Source organism: Coregonus clupeaformis, chromosome 17 (genome assembly GCF_020615455.1).
Source record: "Coregonus clupeaformis isolate EN_2021a chromosome 17, ASM2061545v1, whole genome shotgun sequence".
Taxonomy (NCBI): Eukaryota; Metazoa; Chordata; class Actinopteri; order Salmoniformes; family Salmonidae; genus Coregonus; species Coregonus clupeaformis.
In genome coordinates this window covers 4467711-4483219 of record NC_059208.1, presented here as the reverse complement: position 1 = coordinate 4483219, position 15509 = coordinate 4467711, and positions in this window count along the sequence as shown.

Here is a 15509-nt window from a genome sequence, read left to right as displayed (position 1 = left end):
AGGCAACGTGTGCTGCTCTGTGTATGCTGTGGCATGCAGGGGAAGTGTGCTCTTCACGGATGAAACCCGGTTTTAACTGTATCGTGCAAGGCGTCGTGTGGGCGAGCGGTTTGCTGATGTCAATGTTGTGAACAGAGTGCCCCATGGTGGCGGTGGGGTTATGGTATGGGCAGGCATAAGCTACAGACAACGAACATAATTTGAATGCACAGAGATACTGTGACGAGATCCTGAAGCCCATTGTCTTGCCATTCATCTGCCGCCATCACCTCATGTTTCAGCATGATAATGCACAGCCCCATGTCGCAAGGATCTGTACACAAATCCTGGAAGATGATAATCTCCCAGTTCTTCCATGGCCTACATACTCACCAGACATGTCACCCATTCAGCATGTTTGGGATGCTCTGGATCGACGTGTACGACAGCGTGTTCCAGTTCCTGCCAATATCCAGCAACTTCGCACAGCCATTGAAGATGAGTGGGACAACATTCCACAGGCCACAATCAACAGCCTGATCAACTCTATGTGAAGGAGATGTGTCACGCTGCATGAGATACTGACTGGTTTTCTATTCCACGCCCCTTCCTTTTAAAAAGAAATCTGTGACCAACAGATGTATATCTGTATTCCCAGTTGTGAAATCCATAGATTAGGGCCTAATTTATTTATTTCAATTGACTGATTTCCTTATATGAATTTTAACTCAGTCAAATCTTTGAAATTGTCGCTTGTTGCGTTTATATTTTTGTTCAGCGTAAATAAAACACAGAAACATCTAATTTTTAACTGTACTGGGCCTTTAATAGTTGAACAGAGCATTGTACATATACTATGTGTACAACTATAGAAGGTTTCATTTTTCACACTGACTTTTTATCTACCTAATGATTTGATACTAGTATCAACTGATTATTCAAGTTCCAACAAAAACATGAAATATTATTGCAGTTTTAATCCACATATTTGTATGTTTTTTTTTTTTTTTTTGGGGGGGTAGATCAGCTTTAATATTGCAGATAGATTGTAACTTCCATCAATGTAATTGTCTGCATCACTTCCAATCCCCCATACAGTGGGGGAAAAAAGTATTTAGTCAGCCACCAATGGTGCAAGTTCTCCCACTTAAAAAGATGAGAGAGGCCTGTAACTATGACAGACAAATTGAGATTTTTTTTCCAGAAAATCACATTGTAGGATTTTTAATGAATTTATTTGCAAATTATGGTGGAAAATAAGTATTTGGTCACCTACAAACAAGCATGATTTCTGGCTCTCACAGACCTGTAACTTGTTCTTTAAGACATTTACATTTTACATTTTAGTCATTTAGCAGACGCTCTTATCCAGAGCGACTTACAGGAGCAATTAGGGTTAAGTGCCTTGCTCAAGGGCACATTTACGTCATTTAGCAGACGCTCTTATCCAGAGCGACTCACAAATTGGTGCGTTCACCCTATAGCCAGTGGGGGGGGTAGAAGGATTACTTTATCCTATCCCAGGTATTCCTTAAAGAGGTGGGGTTTCAAATGTCTCCGGAAGGTGGTGAGTGACTCCGCTGTCCTGGCGTCGTGAGGGAGCTTGTTCCACCATTGGGGTGCCAGAGCAGCGAACAGTTTTGACTGGGCTGAGCGGGAACTATGCTTCCGCAGAGGAAGGGGAGCCAGCAGGCCAGAGGTGGATGAACGCAATGCCCTCGTTTGGGTGTAGGGACTGATCAGAGCCCGAAGGTACAGAGGTGCCGTTCCCCTCACTGCTCCATAGGCAAGCACCATGGTCTTGTAGCGGATGCGAGCTTCAACTGGAAGCCAGTGGAGTGTGCGGAGGAGGGGGGTGACGTGAGAGAACTTGGGAAGGTTGAACACCAGACGGGCTGCGGCATTCTGGATGAGTTGTAGGGGTTTAATGGCACAGGCAGGGAGGCCAGCCAACAGCGAGTTGCAGTAGTCCAGACGGGAGATGACAAGTGCCTGGATTAGGACCTGTGCCGCTTCCTGTGTAAGGCAGGGTCGTACTCTCCGGATGTTGTAGAGCATGAACCTGCAGGAGCGGGTCACCGCCTTGATGTTGGCGGAGAACGACAGGGTGTTGTTAAGAGGCTCCTCTGTCCTCCACTCGTTACCTGTATTAATGGCACCTGTTTGAACTTGTTATCAGTATAAAAGACAACTGTCCACAACCTCAAACAGTCACACTCCAAACTCCACTATGGCCAAGACCAAAGAGCTGTCAAAGGAAACCAGAAACAAAATTGTAGACCTGCACCAGGCTGGGAAGACTGAATCTGCAATAGGTAAGCAGCTTGGTTTGAAGAAATCAACTGTGGGAGCAATTATTAGCAAATGGAAGACATACAAGACCACTGATAATCTCCCTCGATCTGGGGCTCCACCCAAGATCTCACCCCGTGGGGTCAAAATGATCACAAGAACGGTGAGCAAAAATCCCAGTACCACACGGGGGGACCTAGTGAATGACCTGCAGAGAGCTGGGACCAAAGTAACAAAGCCTACCATCAGTAGCACACTACGCCGCCAGGAACTCAAATCCTGCAGTGCCAGACGTGTCCCCCTGCTTAAGCCAGTACATGTCCAGGCCCGTCTGAAGTTTGCTAGAGTGCATTTGGATGATCCAGAAGAGGATTGGGAGAATGTCATATGGTCAGATGAAACCAAAATAGAACTTTTTAGTAAAAACTCAACTCGTCTTGTTTGGAGGACAAAGAATGCTGAGTTGCATCCAAAGAACACCATACCTACTGTGAAGCATGGGGGTGGAAACATCATGCTTTGGGGCTGTTTTTCTGCAAAGGGACCAGGACGACTGATCCGTGTAAAGGAAAAAATGAATGGGACCATGTATCGTGAGATTTTGAGTGAAAACCTCCTTCCATCAGCAAGGGCGTTGAAGATGAAATGTGGCTGGGTCTTTCAGCATGACAATGATCCCAAACACAGCGCCCGGGCAACGAAGGAGTGGCTTCGTAAGAAGCATTTCAAGGTCCTGGAGTGGCCTAGCCAGTCTCCAGATCTCAACCCCATAGAAAATCTTTGGAGGGAGTTGAAAGTCTGTGTTGCCCAGCGACAGCCCCAAAACATCATTGCTCTAGAGGAGATCTGCATGGAGGAATGGGCCAAAATACCAGCAACAGTGTGTGAAAACCTTGTGAAGTCTTACAGGAAACGTTTGACCTGTGTCATTGCCAACAAAGGGTATATAACAAAGTATTGAGAAACTTTTGTTATTGACCAAATACTTATTTTCCACCATAATTTGCAAATAAATTCATTAAAGATCCTACAATGTGATCAAGTGGGAGAACTTGCACAATTGGTGGCTGACTAAATACTTTTTCCCCCACTGTATGTTTTTTTTATCTTTTCGCAAATATATATATATATATTTTTTTAATGCCATTTAGCAGACGGTTTTATCCAAAGCGTGCATAGATTTTTTTTTTTTTTGTGTATGGATGGTCCCGGGGATCGAACCCAAAACCTTAGCATTACAAGCGCCGTGCTCTACCAGCTGAGCTACAGAGGACCACATACATATATACATATTTATACACATACACATACAGTGGGGAGAACAAGTATTTGATACACTGCCAATTTTGCAGGTTTTCCTACTTACAAAGCATGTAGAGGTCTGTAATTTTTATCATAGGTACACTTCAACTGTGAGAGACGGAATCTAAAACAAAAATACAGAAAATCACATTGTATGATTTTTAAGTAATTCATTTGCATTTTATTGCATGACATAAGTATTTGATTACCTACCAACCAGTAAGAATTCCGGCTCTCACAGACCTGTTAGTTTTTCTTTAAGAAGCCCTCCTGTTCTCCACTTATTACCTGTATTAACTGCACCTGTTTGAACTAGTTACCTGTATAAAAGACACCTGTCCACACACTCAATCAAACAGACTCCAACCTCTCCACAATGGCCAAGACCAGAGAGCTGTGTATGGACATCAGGGATACAATTGTAGACCTGCACAAGGCTGGGATGGGCTACAGGACAATAGGCAAGCAGCTTGGTGAGAATGCAACAACTGTTGGCGCAATTATTAGAAAATGGGAGAAGTTCAAGATGACGGTCAATCCCCCTCGGTCTGGGGCTCCATGCAAGATCTCACCTCGTGGAGCATCAATGATCATGAGGAAGGTGAGGGATCAGCCCAGAACTACATGGCAGGACCTGGTCAATGACCTGAAGAGAGATGGGACCACAGTCTCAAAGAAAACCATTAGTAACACACTACGCCGTCATGGATTAAAATCCTGCAGCGCACGCAAGGTCCCCCTGCTCAAGCCAGCGCATGTCCAGGCCTGTCTGAAGTTTGCCAATGACCATCTGGATGATCCAGAGGAGGAATGGGAGAAGGTCATGTGGTCTGATGAGACAAAAATAGAGCTTTTTGGTCTAAACTCCACTCGCCGTATTTGGAGGAAGAAGAAGGATGAGTACAACGCCAAGAACACTATCCCAACAGTGAAGCATGGAGGTGGAAACATCATTCTTTGGGGATGCTTTTCTGCAAAGGGGACAGGAAGACTGCACCATATTGAGGGGAGGATGGATGGGGCCATGTATCGTGAGATCTTGGCCACCAACTCCTTCTCTCAGTAAGAGCATTGAAGATGGGTCATGGCTGGGTCTTCCAGCATGACAACGACCCGAAACACACAGCCAGGGAAACTAAGGAGTGGCTCCGTAAGAAGCATCTCAAGGTCCTGGAGTGGCCTAGCCAGTCTTCAGACCTGAACCCAATAGAAAATCTTTGGAGGGAGCTGAAAGTCCGTATTGGCCAGCGACAGCCCCGAAACCAGAAGGATCTGGAGAAGGTCTGTATGGAGGAGTGTGCCAAAATCCCTGTTGCAGTGTGTGCAAACCTGGTCAAGACCTACAGGAAACGTATGATCTCTGTAATTGCAAACAAAGGTTTCTGTACCAAATATTAAGTTCTGCTTTTCTGATGTATCAAATACTTATGTCATGCAATAAAATGCAAATTAATTACTTTAAAATCATACAATGTGATTTTCTGGATTTTTGTTTTAGATTCCGTCTCTCACAGTTGAAGTGTACCTATGATAGAAATTACAGACCTCTTTGTACGTAGGAAAACCTGCAAAATCGGCAGTGTATCAAATACTTGTTCTCCCCACTGTATATACACATACATACATATATACATACATATATACACATACATATACATTTCTTTAAAAAATATATATTTCCCTTTATTACTTTCCAACCCCACCACCCCTTCCCTAATTGGAGTAAACTAGTGAACAACAATGCTTAGGCCTCTACTTCCAGCTTATATATACTATATACATTTTATGGACACAGTCAATTTTACAATAATTCTATTTTGTTTGTTTTTACTCCTGAACTTCCTCTACCCTCAACCTCTCCGATCATTTTCATGATGTCCATCCGGTTTGCTTCTATATGCCATATCTTTCTAACTGTGCTCTTTCACAAAAGCTCTCAACCTATAACCTATATACTTATTATGGACACAGTATGCTTACATTATTAGTTATCTTGTTGTTATTAGTTGTTGTTAGTTGTTATTAGTCCCATCCTTCAACTCCATTCAACACCACCCATCTATCACTTAACACCATCCATATTGGATTTCTATTTGCCATATATTTTTTAACTGTACTGTAATGTTTTACAAAAGTTCTGAACCTTTCTATTCTCATTCTTTCTACAGATTGTACATTTAAAATAAACATTTTTGCTAAAAGTATTATTTTATTATTGATCGATTGACTATGACTTTTCAGATCACCCAGTAATTCTATCTGCAGGGTTAGCTCCAGGTAAATATTGCAATCCTTTAGCCATTCCTGGACCTGTGTCCAAAAACAATCTACAAATGGACAGTACCAAAACAAATGATCTAATAATTCTGTCTCTTCGCAGCAAAATCTGCAGAGCTGGGAAGATTGTATCCCCCATATAAATAACATTCTATTGGCAGCAAGAATTTTATATAATTCTAAGTTTTGAATCCGGCGTCGTTTTGCATATCAGTTCATAAACACTATGCCATGGGATCGGTATGTCAAAAATCTCTTCCCAACTATTTTGCAATCTATATGGGATGGCTGTCAATCCTTTGGTCCTTAAATGAAACTGGTATACTTTGTTATTTATCGCAGTTTTATATAACCAATTATGTTCTTTAATGCAAGGCCGACAGACAAGTTCCTTACATTTTCCCCCTTCCACTTTCCTCTTCCATTTTTGCGGTAATGCTGCAATTATTTGGTTGTAATTTTGGGTAGAGCAGACATTTCCATATGTTTTTGTTAGCTGCATGTGCGACATAACTCCACCAGTCCTACCGATGATATCATTTACGAAGATTATACCTTTATTAAACATTTTGTCCCCCAAAAAAGTTTTTTATCAATTAGTATATTGGAGTTTAACCACAATATTTGTTGCATTATTTGTTCTGTCATTTCTGGAGGATTAAATTGAAATTGCAACCAACTTTCTATGGCTTGTTTTAGAAATAGTGATATTTGGGAGATGATTTCCTTTTCAAATAACTGAAAGTGTGAGGTTGTAATCTGAATAAAGGGAAAAAGACCATTCTTGAACATTGGGTGAGACATTCTTAATAATTTGCTAGAGAACCAGTTCGGATTTCAGTATAACTTTTGTATGACTGAAGCTTTTAGTGATAGGTCTAATCCTTTAATATTCAATAATTTCTGTCCTCCGAATTCATATTCATTATATAAATAGGCCCGTTTAATTTTGTCTGGCTTGCCGTTCCAAATAAAATGGAAAAAAAAATAATAATATCATTTCAAAAACTGTTCGCTAGGCGTAGGCAAGACCATAAGAAAATAGGTAAACTGGGATAATACTAAAGAGTTAAGGTGATTTTTCCACAAATTGACAGGTATCTTATCTATTTTTGCTTACTTTCTATAAAAATGTATTGGAGTGAGATCATTTATTTCATTTGGGATGTGTATTCTGAGTATATCCACATCACCATCAGACCATTTTATTGGTAAACTACATGGTAATGTAGCATTTTAATTTTTTAGTGATCCAATACGTAATATAGTACATTTATCATAATTTGGTTGTAATCCAGAGAGGTTAGAAAATGTATCTAGATCCTCTATGAGGCTGAGGAGGGATTCAAGTTGTGGATTTAAAAGAAAACATGAATCATCAGCGTACAATGACACCTTTGTTTTTAAGCCCTGGATTTCTAATCCTTTGATATTATTGTTGGATCTGATTTTAATAGCTAACATCTCGATGGCCATAATAAATAGATATGCCGATAGTGGACAACCTTGTTTCACTCCTCTTGACAGTTTAAAACTTTCTGAGAAATAGCCTTTATTTACTATGTTACACCTAGGGTTACTATACATGATTTTAACCCATTTTATAAGAGATTCTCCAAACTTGAAATGCTCCAGGCATGTATATACATTGGGGGGAAAAAGTATTTAGTCAGCCACCAATTGTGCAAGTTCTCCCACTTAAAAAGATGAGAGAGGCCTGTAATTTTCATCATAGGTACACGTCAACTATGACAGACAAATTGAGAAAAGAAAATCCAGAAAATCACATTGTAGGATTTTTTATGAATTTATTTGCAAATTATGGTGGAAAATAAGTATTTGGTCACCTACAAACAAGCAAGATTTCTGGCCCTCACAGACCTGTAACTTCTTCTTTAAGAGGCTCCTCTGTCCTCCACTCGTTACCTGTATTAATGGCACCTGTTTGAACTTGTTATCAGTATAAAAGACAACTGTCCACAACCTCAAACAGTCACACTCCAAACTCCACTATGGCCAAGACCAAAGAGCTGTCAAAGGACACCAGAAACAAAATTGTAGACCTGCACCAGGCTGGGAAGACTGAATCTGCAATAGGTAAGCAGCTTGGTTTGAAGAAATCAACTGTGGGAGCAATTATTAGGAAATTGAAGACATAAAAGACCACTGATAATCTCCCTCGATCTGGGGCTCCACATAAGATCTCACCCCGTGGGGTCAAAATGATCACAAGAACGGTGAGCAAAAATCCCAGAACCACACGGGGGGACCTAGTGAATGACCTGCAAAGAGCTGGGACCAAAGTAACAAAGCCTACCATCAGTAACACACTATGCCGCCAGAGACTCAAATCCTGCAGTGCCAGACGTGTCCCCCTGCTTAAGCCAGTACATGTCCAGGCCCGTCTGAAGTTTGCTAGAGTGCATTTGGATGATCCAGAAGAGGATTGGGAGAATGTCATATGGTGAGATGAAACCAAAATATAACTTTTTGGTAAAAACTCAACTCGTCGTGTTTGGAGGACAAAGAATGCTGAGTTGCATCCAAAGAACACCATACCTACAGTGAAGCATGGGGGTGGAAACATCATGCTTTGGGGCTGTTTTTCTGCAAAGGGACCAGGAAGACTGATCCGTGTAAAGGAAAGAATGAATGGGACCATGTATCGTGAGATTTTGAGTGAAAACCTCCTTCCATCAGCAAGGGCATTGAAGATGAAACATGGCTGGGTCTTTCAGCATGACAATGATCCCAAACACACCGCCCGGGCAACGAAGGAGTGGCTTCGTAAGAAGCATTTCAAGGTCCTGGAGTGGCCTACCCAGTCTCCAGATCTCAACCCCATAGAAAATCTTTGGAGGGAGTTGAAAGTCTGTGTTGCCCAGCGACAGCCCCAAAACAGCACTGCTCTAGAGGAGATCTGCATGGAGGAATGGGCCAAAATACCAGCAACAGTGTGTGAAAACCTTGTGAAGACTTACAGAAAACGTTTGACCTGTGTCATTGCCAACAAAGGGTATATAACAAAGTATTGAGAAACTTTTGTTATTGACCAAATACTTATTTTCCAACATAATTTGCAAATAAATTCACTAAAAATCCTACAATGTGATTTTCTGGAATTTTTTTCCTCATTTTGTCTGTCATAGTTGACGTGTACCTATGATGAAAATTACAGGCCTCTCTCATCTTTTTAAGTGGGAGAACTTGCACAATTGGTGGCTGACTAAATACTTTTTTGCCCCACTGTAGGTAAAGCCCAATGTGATATATACAGTGGAGTCTGAAATTATTGTCACCCTTGATGGGCGTACAGAGGCCCATTATCAGCAACCATCAGTCCTGTGTTCCAATGGTACGTTGTGTTTGATAATTCAAGTTTATCATTTGAAAAAGCTAATTGATCATTAGAAAACACTTTTGCAATTATGTTAGCACAGCTGAAAACTGTTTTGCTGATTAAAGAAGCAATAAAACTGGCCTTCTTGAGACTAGTTGAGTATCTGGAGCATCAGCAATTGTGGGTTCGATTACAGGCTCAAAATGGCCAGAAACAAATAACTTTCTTCTGAAACTCGTCAGTCTATTCTTGTTCTGAGAAATGAAGGCTATTCTATGCAAGAAATTGCCAAGAAACTGAAGATCTCGTACAACGCTGTGTACTACTCCCTTCCCAGAACAGCGCAAACTGGCTCCAACCAGAATAGAAAGAGGAGTGGGAGGCCCTGGTGCAGAACTGAGCAAGAGGACAAATACATTAGAGTGTCTAGTTTGAGAAACAAATGCCTCACAGGTCCTCAACTGGCAGCTTCATTAAATAGTACCCACAAAACACCAGTCTCAACGTCAACAGTGAAGAGGCGACTCCGGGATGCTGACCTTCTAGGCAGAGTTGCAAAGAAAAAGCCATATCTCAGATTGGCCAATAAATAGAAAAGATTGAGATGGGCAGTCTGAGATATGGCTTTTTCTTTGTAACTCTGCCTAGAAGGTCAGCATCCCGGAGTCACCTCTTCACTGTTGATGTTGAGATGTACGGCCTATAGTAATTTGTGTGAAAATACACACATTTTTGTGCGACTTAATTCGTAGGAAAATACAAAAAATGTTGTGCAACTTCATTCATAGGAAAATACATTTTGGGGGGGCAAACTTCAGAAAGTTATTGGAGCAATGCATTTTGGGCATTTCTTTTTTTAACCTTTTTTTAACTAGGCAAGTCAGTTAAGAATTCTTATTTACAACGACGGCCTACCCCGGACGACACTGGGCGCCACCCTATGGGCGTCCCAATCACGGCTGGATTGTGATACAGCCTGGAATCAAACCAGGGTCTGTAGTGACGCCCCTAACACTGAGATGCAGTGCCTTAGACCGCTGCACCACTCGGGAGCAATGGTGTTCTACAGCCTTTTTTTGTGTCCCACATTTCTTAATATAAAAAAACAAACGTGTTTACAACCCAATATTGTTCATCAACCATTTTGTCACCGAAATACTTATAATATAATAGTAGCCTGATGTTTTATTTTTATTTTTTATTAATGCCAATGCTGTTTTCTATGCTTGTATTCGCTTATTACTTTGGGATACTGGTGCTATGTTGGATTTTATGAGGGTTGCCAGATTGGAATAAAAAGCTGTATTTGTCTGGGGTTTTTTGTGGTATCGATTAAGGTATTTCATTGGGGAATGGGGATACATTTTCATGATAGGAAATTCATTAATCAATACATGTGGGGAAACAGAAGACCTGCAAAAAAAATCTGTTTGGTTCAAATTCCCGGGTGCAACTGCATGGTATTTGCAACCATAACGTGTCTGAAATATGCTCAATTAAGCTATTTCATTGCAGTTAAACAGGTTAATGTAAAATAATGAATTATGTTGGCTTACACTTATGGCACTTCCAAGGCCATTTCATGATGATTATTACGGTTGTGTCAATCATGTTATATACTTAGGCTATTGTAAGGCCTACTACCTCTGCCCAGAAGCCTACTAGGCTTTAATGGCAACAGCCATTAGAGCTCACATTGCCACGTATGAGCCCTGGTTAGAGTCCCTGTTGCAGCTTTCAATTTATTCCGCCACATTGGTGGCAGTGTTGGCATTTCAAATAAAATAAAATCAAAATGTATTTGTCACATGCGCCGAAAACAACAGGTTTACAGTAAAATGCTTACTTACAAGCCCTTAACCAACAATGCAGTTTTAAGAAAAATAAGTGTTAAGTAAAAAATAGATTAAAGAGCAGCAGTAAAATAACAGTTGCAAGGCTATATACAGGGGATACCGGTACAGAGTCAATGTGCGGGGGCACAGGTTAGTTGAGGTAATAGTTGAGGTAATTGAGGTAATATGTACATGTAGGTAGAGTTAAAGTGACTATGCATAGATAATAAACAGAGAGTAGCAGCAGCGTAAAAGAGGGGGTGGGGAGGGTGGTGGTGGCAATGCAAATAGTCCGGGTATCCATTTGATTAGCTGTTCATGAGTCTTATGGCTTGGGGGTAGAAAGGAAAGTGCTATGCCCTAAACAGTTATTCAGAAGAAAATCCTATGTGACTGTCTAATTTACATAATTGAACTTACCAGTGTGGACCCAAAACAAACACATTCTACACATTTACAAGATACCTGTCTAAATTCTCATTACAACCATGATGTTCTTTTGTTACTGAAGCTTATATATCAAATAACCTGACAATGATCCACATCATATGGGTAGAAAAATCATGTAAGTGTGTTATGCAGCAAAACAAAACTGTCCTTTTTTTAGGATGCAAACCAGTAACATGATTCACTGTTGATCCATCCTGTTCTGATGTAATGAGATGGATGTAGGATTTTCAATGGTCAAGAATCGAGGCCTTTCTCAGTCATGAAGGACAAAGCTAGGCCACTTTTGGTTCTCAATGGCGAAGACTGAACTCAAGTTAAGGGTTATATGTCTATCACGCCCTGGCTCTGGGGACTCTTTAATGTTGAGCCAGGGTGTGTAGTGTCTGTGTTGGGTTTTCTATGTTCTTGTACTAGTTATTGTCTTTCTATGTTGGCCGGGGTGGTTCCCAATCAGAGGCAGCTGTGGCTTGTTGTCTCTGATTGGGAACCATACTTAGGCAGCCTGTTTTGCACTTGTCATTTGTGGGATCTTGTTCTGTATAGGTTTGTGTTGGTGAACCTTTTGACTTCACGTATCGTTTTGTTGTTTTGTTGTTTAGTTTAAAGTACTCATTAAAAGATGTACGCATATCACGCTGCGCCTTGGTCTGTTGCTTACGACGATCGTGACAGAAGATCCCACCAATTAAGGACCAAGCAGCGTGTCCAGGAGCAAACGCCGGAGGTAACGCTAGTGGATGTCCTCCTCGGTTGGGGGAAGATCACCGGGGAGGAGGCCGTCCGCTCCTGGAGGGCGATGAGGGAGGATGTCCAGGCAGGAGAGGAGAAGCGGCGCCAACCGGGCCGTCGTCGGACAGGCGAGAGGCAACCCCAATAAATGTTTTGGGGGGGGCACACGGCGTGGACGACGGGGCAGCAGGAGGCAGCTACAGGGCGAATCTGCAGAATAGGAGAGGAGGCCACCAGGCTACGGGTCTATTGGTCATGAGGGAGCAGGAGTTAAATGGTCAGAGGGAGGAGCTACAGGAGGCGTTAAGGGAGAAGGAGAGTGTAGAGGCACGGCGAGAGGAACTGAGTAGGCAGCAGAGGGAGCGGAGGTTTATGAGGAAACCCAGTCCAGCTCCTCGCATCAAGCAAGTGGTGTGTGTCACCAGTCCGGTCCGGCCCGTTCCTGATTCCCGCACAAGGCCAGTGGTGTGTGTTCCCAGTACGGTCAGGCCCGTTCCTGCTCCCCGCACTAAGTTAGTGGTGCGTGTTCCCAGTACGGCCCAACCCGTTCCTGCTCCCCGCACTAAGTTAGTGGTGCGTGTTCCCAGTCCGGCCCGACCCGTTCCCGCTCCCCGCACTAAGTTAGTGGTGCGTGTTCCCAGTCCGGACCGACCCGTTCCTGCTCCCCGCACTTAGTTAGTGGTGCGTGTTCCCAGTACGGCCCGGCCTGTTCCTGCCCCTCGCACCGTTTTGGAGGCGTGCCCAAGCGCTGAGACAGTATAGCGCGGATCCCCGCCTCGGACGCATCCACCTCGACTTGGAACGCCAAAGAGGGATCTGGATGTGCCAGCACCGGAGCTGAGGTGAACAGGTCCTTCAAATGACTAAACGCCCTGTCCGCATCAGCCGACCACTGCAAACGCACCAGGCCCCCCTTTAGCAGGGAGGTAATGGGAGCCGCTACCTGTTCAAAACCCCGGATAAACCTCCGGTAGTAATTGGCAAAACCCAAAAACCGCTGCACCTCCTTTACTGTAGTTGGAGTCTGCCAATTACGCACGGCTGAAACGCGGTCAATCTCCATCGCCACCCCTGACGCAGACAACCGGTGTCCCAGGAAGGAGATGGACTCCTGGAAAAACAGACATTTCTCTGCCTTCACATACAGATCATGCTCCAACAGTCTACCCAGCACCCGACGTACCAGGGACACATGCCCGGTACGTGTAGCGGAGTATATCAGAATGTCATCAATATACACCACTACCCCCGTCCATGCAAATCCCGGAAAATCTCGTCTACAAATCATTGGAAGACTGAAGGAGCATTCATTAGACCGAATGGCATGACGAGGTACTCATAGTGACCCGAGGTGGTACTGAAGGCTTTTTTCCACTCATCTCCCTCCCGAATGCGCACCAGGTTGTAAGCGCTCCTGAGATCCAATTTTGTGAAGAAGCGCGCCCCGTGTAATGACTCCGTCATACTAGCAATCAGAGGGAGAGGATAGCTGTATTTAATAGTGATCTGATTGAGACCTCGGTAATCAATACACGGGCGTAAACCCCCATCCTTCTTCTTCACAAAAAATAAACTTGAGGACGCAGGAGAAGTGGAAGGCCGTATGTACCCCTGTCTCAAGGATTCGGCGACGTATGTCTCCATAGCAGCCGTCTCCTCCTGAGACAGAGGATACACATGGCTGCGAGGGAGCGCCGCGCCAACCTGGAGGTCTATCGCACAGTCCCCCTGTCGATGAGGTGGTAATTGAGTCGCCTTCCTCTTACAGAAGGCGCTTGCCAAATCGGCATACTCAGGAGGAATGTGCATTATGGGCATTTGGTTCGGACTCTCCACCGTCGTTGCCCCTACGGAAACACCTACACAACGCCCCACACACTGATCAGACCATCCCTTGAGAGCCCTCTGTTGCCATGAAATGTTGGGGTCATGGGATATTAACCAGGGAAGTCCCAACACCACTGGAAACGCAGGAGAGTCAATTAAATACAACTGTATAGTCTCCTCATGACCCTTCTGCGTTTTCATCTTCAGTGGCGCTGCGACCTCCCTAATCAATCCCGACCCCAAAGGCCGGCTATCTAGGGCATGGATAGGGAAGGGCACATCGACTGGTAATATAGGGATCCCTAACTTATATGAGAAATGGCGATCGATAAAATTCCCAGCTGCGCCTGAATCGACTAGCGCCTTATGCTGGGAGTAAAAAGAAACTTCTGGAAACATCACTTGGATACACATATGAACAGCAGAGAGCTCTGGGTGAGTTGGGACCTTCCTCACCGGGAATGACTCATCAGTGCGCTGCCTGCTGCCTCGAATCCGATGAGACCCTCCCCAGCACCGAACCGCCGTGTGTCCTCGGCGGCCACAGTTGGTGCAGGGGACAGCCTCCTTCCTGGCCTCCCTACTACCAGCACCCCCGAGCTCCATAGGGCTCGGCTCGGAGGTGCTGGGGGATGGAATGGATGGCCCCAGCGCTGGACGTCCGAAGGGTATCCAAGCGAATCGACATGTCCACCAGCTGATCGAAGCTTAGTTTGGTGTCCCTGCAGGCCAGCTCTCGACGAACGTCCTCCCTCAGGCTGCATCTGTAGTGGTCGATGAGAGCCCTCTCATTCCATCCCGAATTGGCAGCCAGAGTCCGGAAGTCCAGTGCGAATTCCTGCGCGCTCCTCCTCCCCTGTCTGAGGTGGAATAGACGCTCACCCGCCGCCTTCCCCTCTGGGGGATGATCGAACACTGCCCTGAAGTGGCGGGTGAACTCCACATAGTTCACAGTAGCGGCGTCTATCCCTCCCCACTCGGCGTTGGCCCACTCCAGTGCCTTGCCGGACAGACAGGAGATGAGGGCGGACACGCTCTCGTATCCCGAGGGTTCCGGGGTGAATGGTTGCCAGGTAAAGTTCCACCTGGAGCAGGAAACCCTAACACCCGGCTGCGGTGCCATCATAAGCCCTCGGGAGCGAGAGCCGAATCCCACTGGACTCCGGATGTGAGACGATAGGAGTAGCCGATGGTGGTGGTATCGTTGAAGAAGGTGTGGGCAAACCTCCTCTCTCCCATCGTCCCAAAGTGTTCATAACATTATCCATAGCGGCACCAAGATTTTGGAGCATCGCTGCCTGTTGTAGGACGCGCTCCTCGAGTGATCCAGTCGGTGCCGTCGCTCCTGCTGACTCCATGGTAAGGTGTGTGATTCTGTCACGACTGTCTGTGAGATGCGGTAAACGAAGTCAGGCGCAGGAAACAGAACTCTCGGATACGTACTTTTAATACGAAAATGATCCAAAAGGACACAGAAA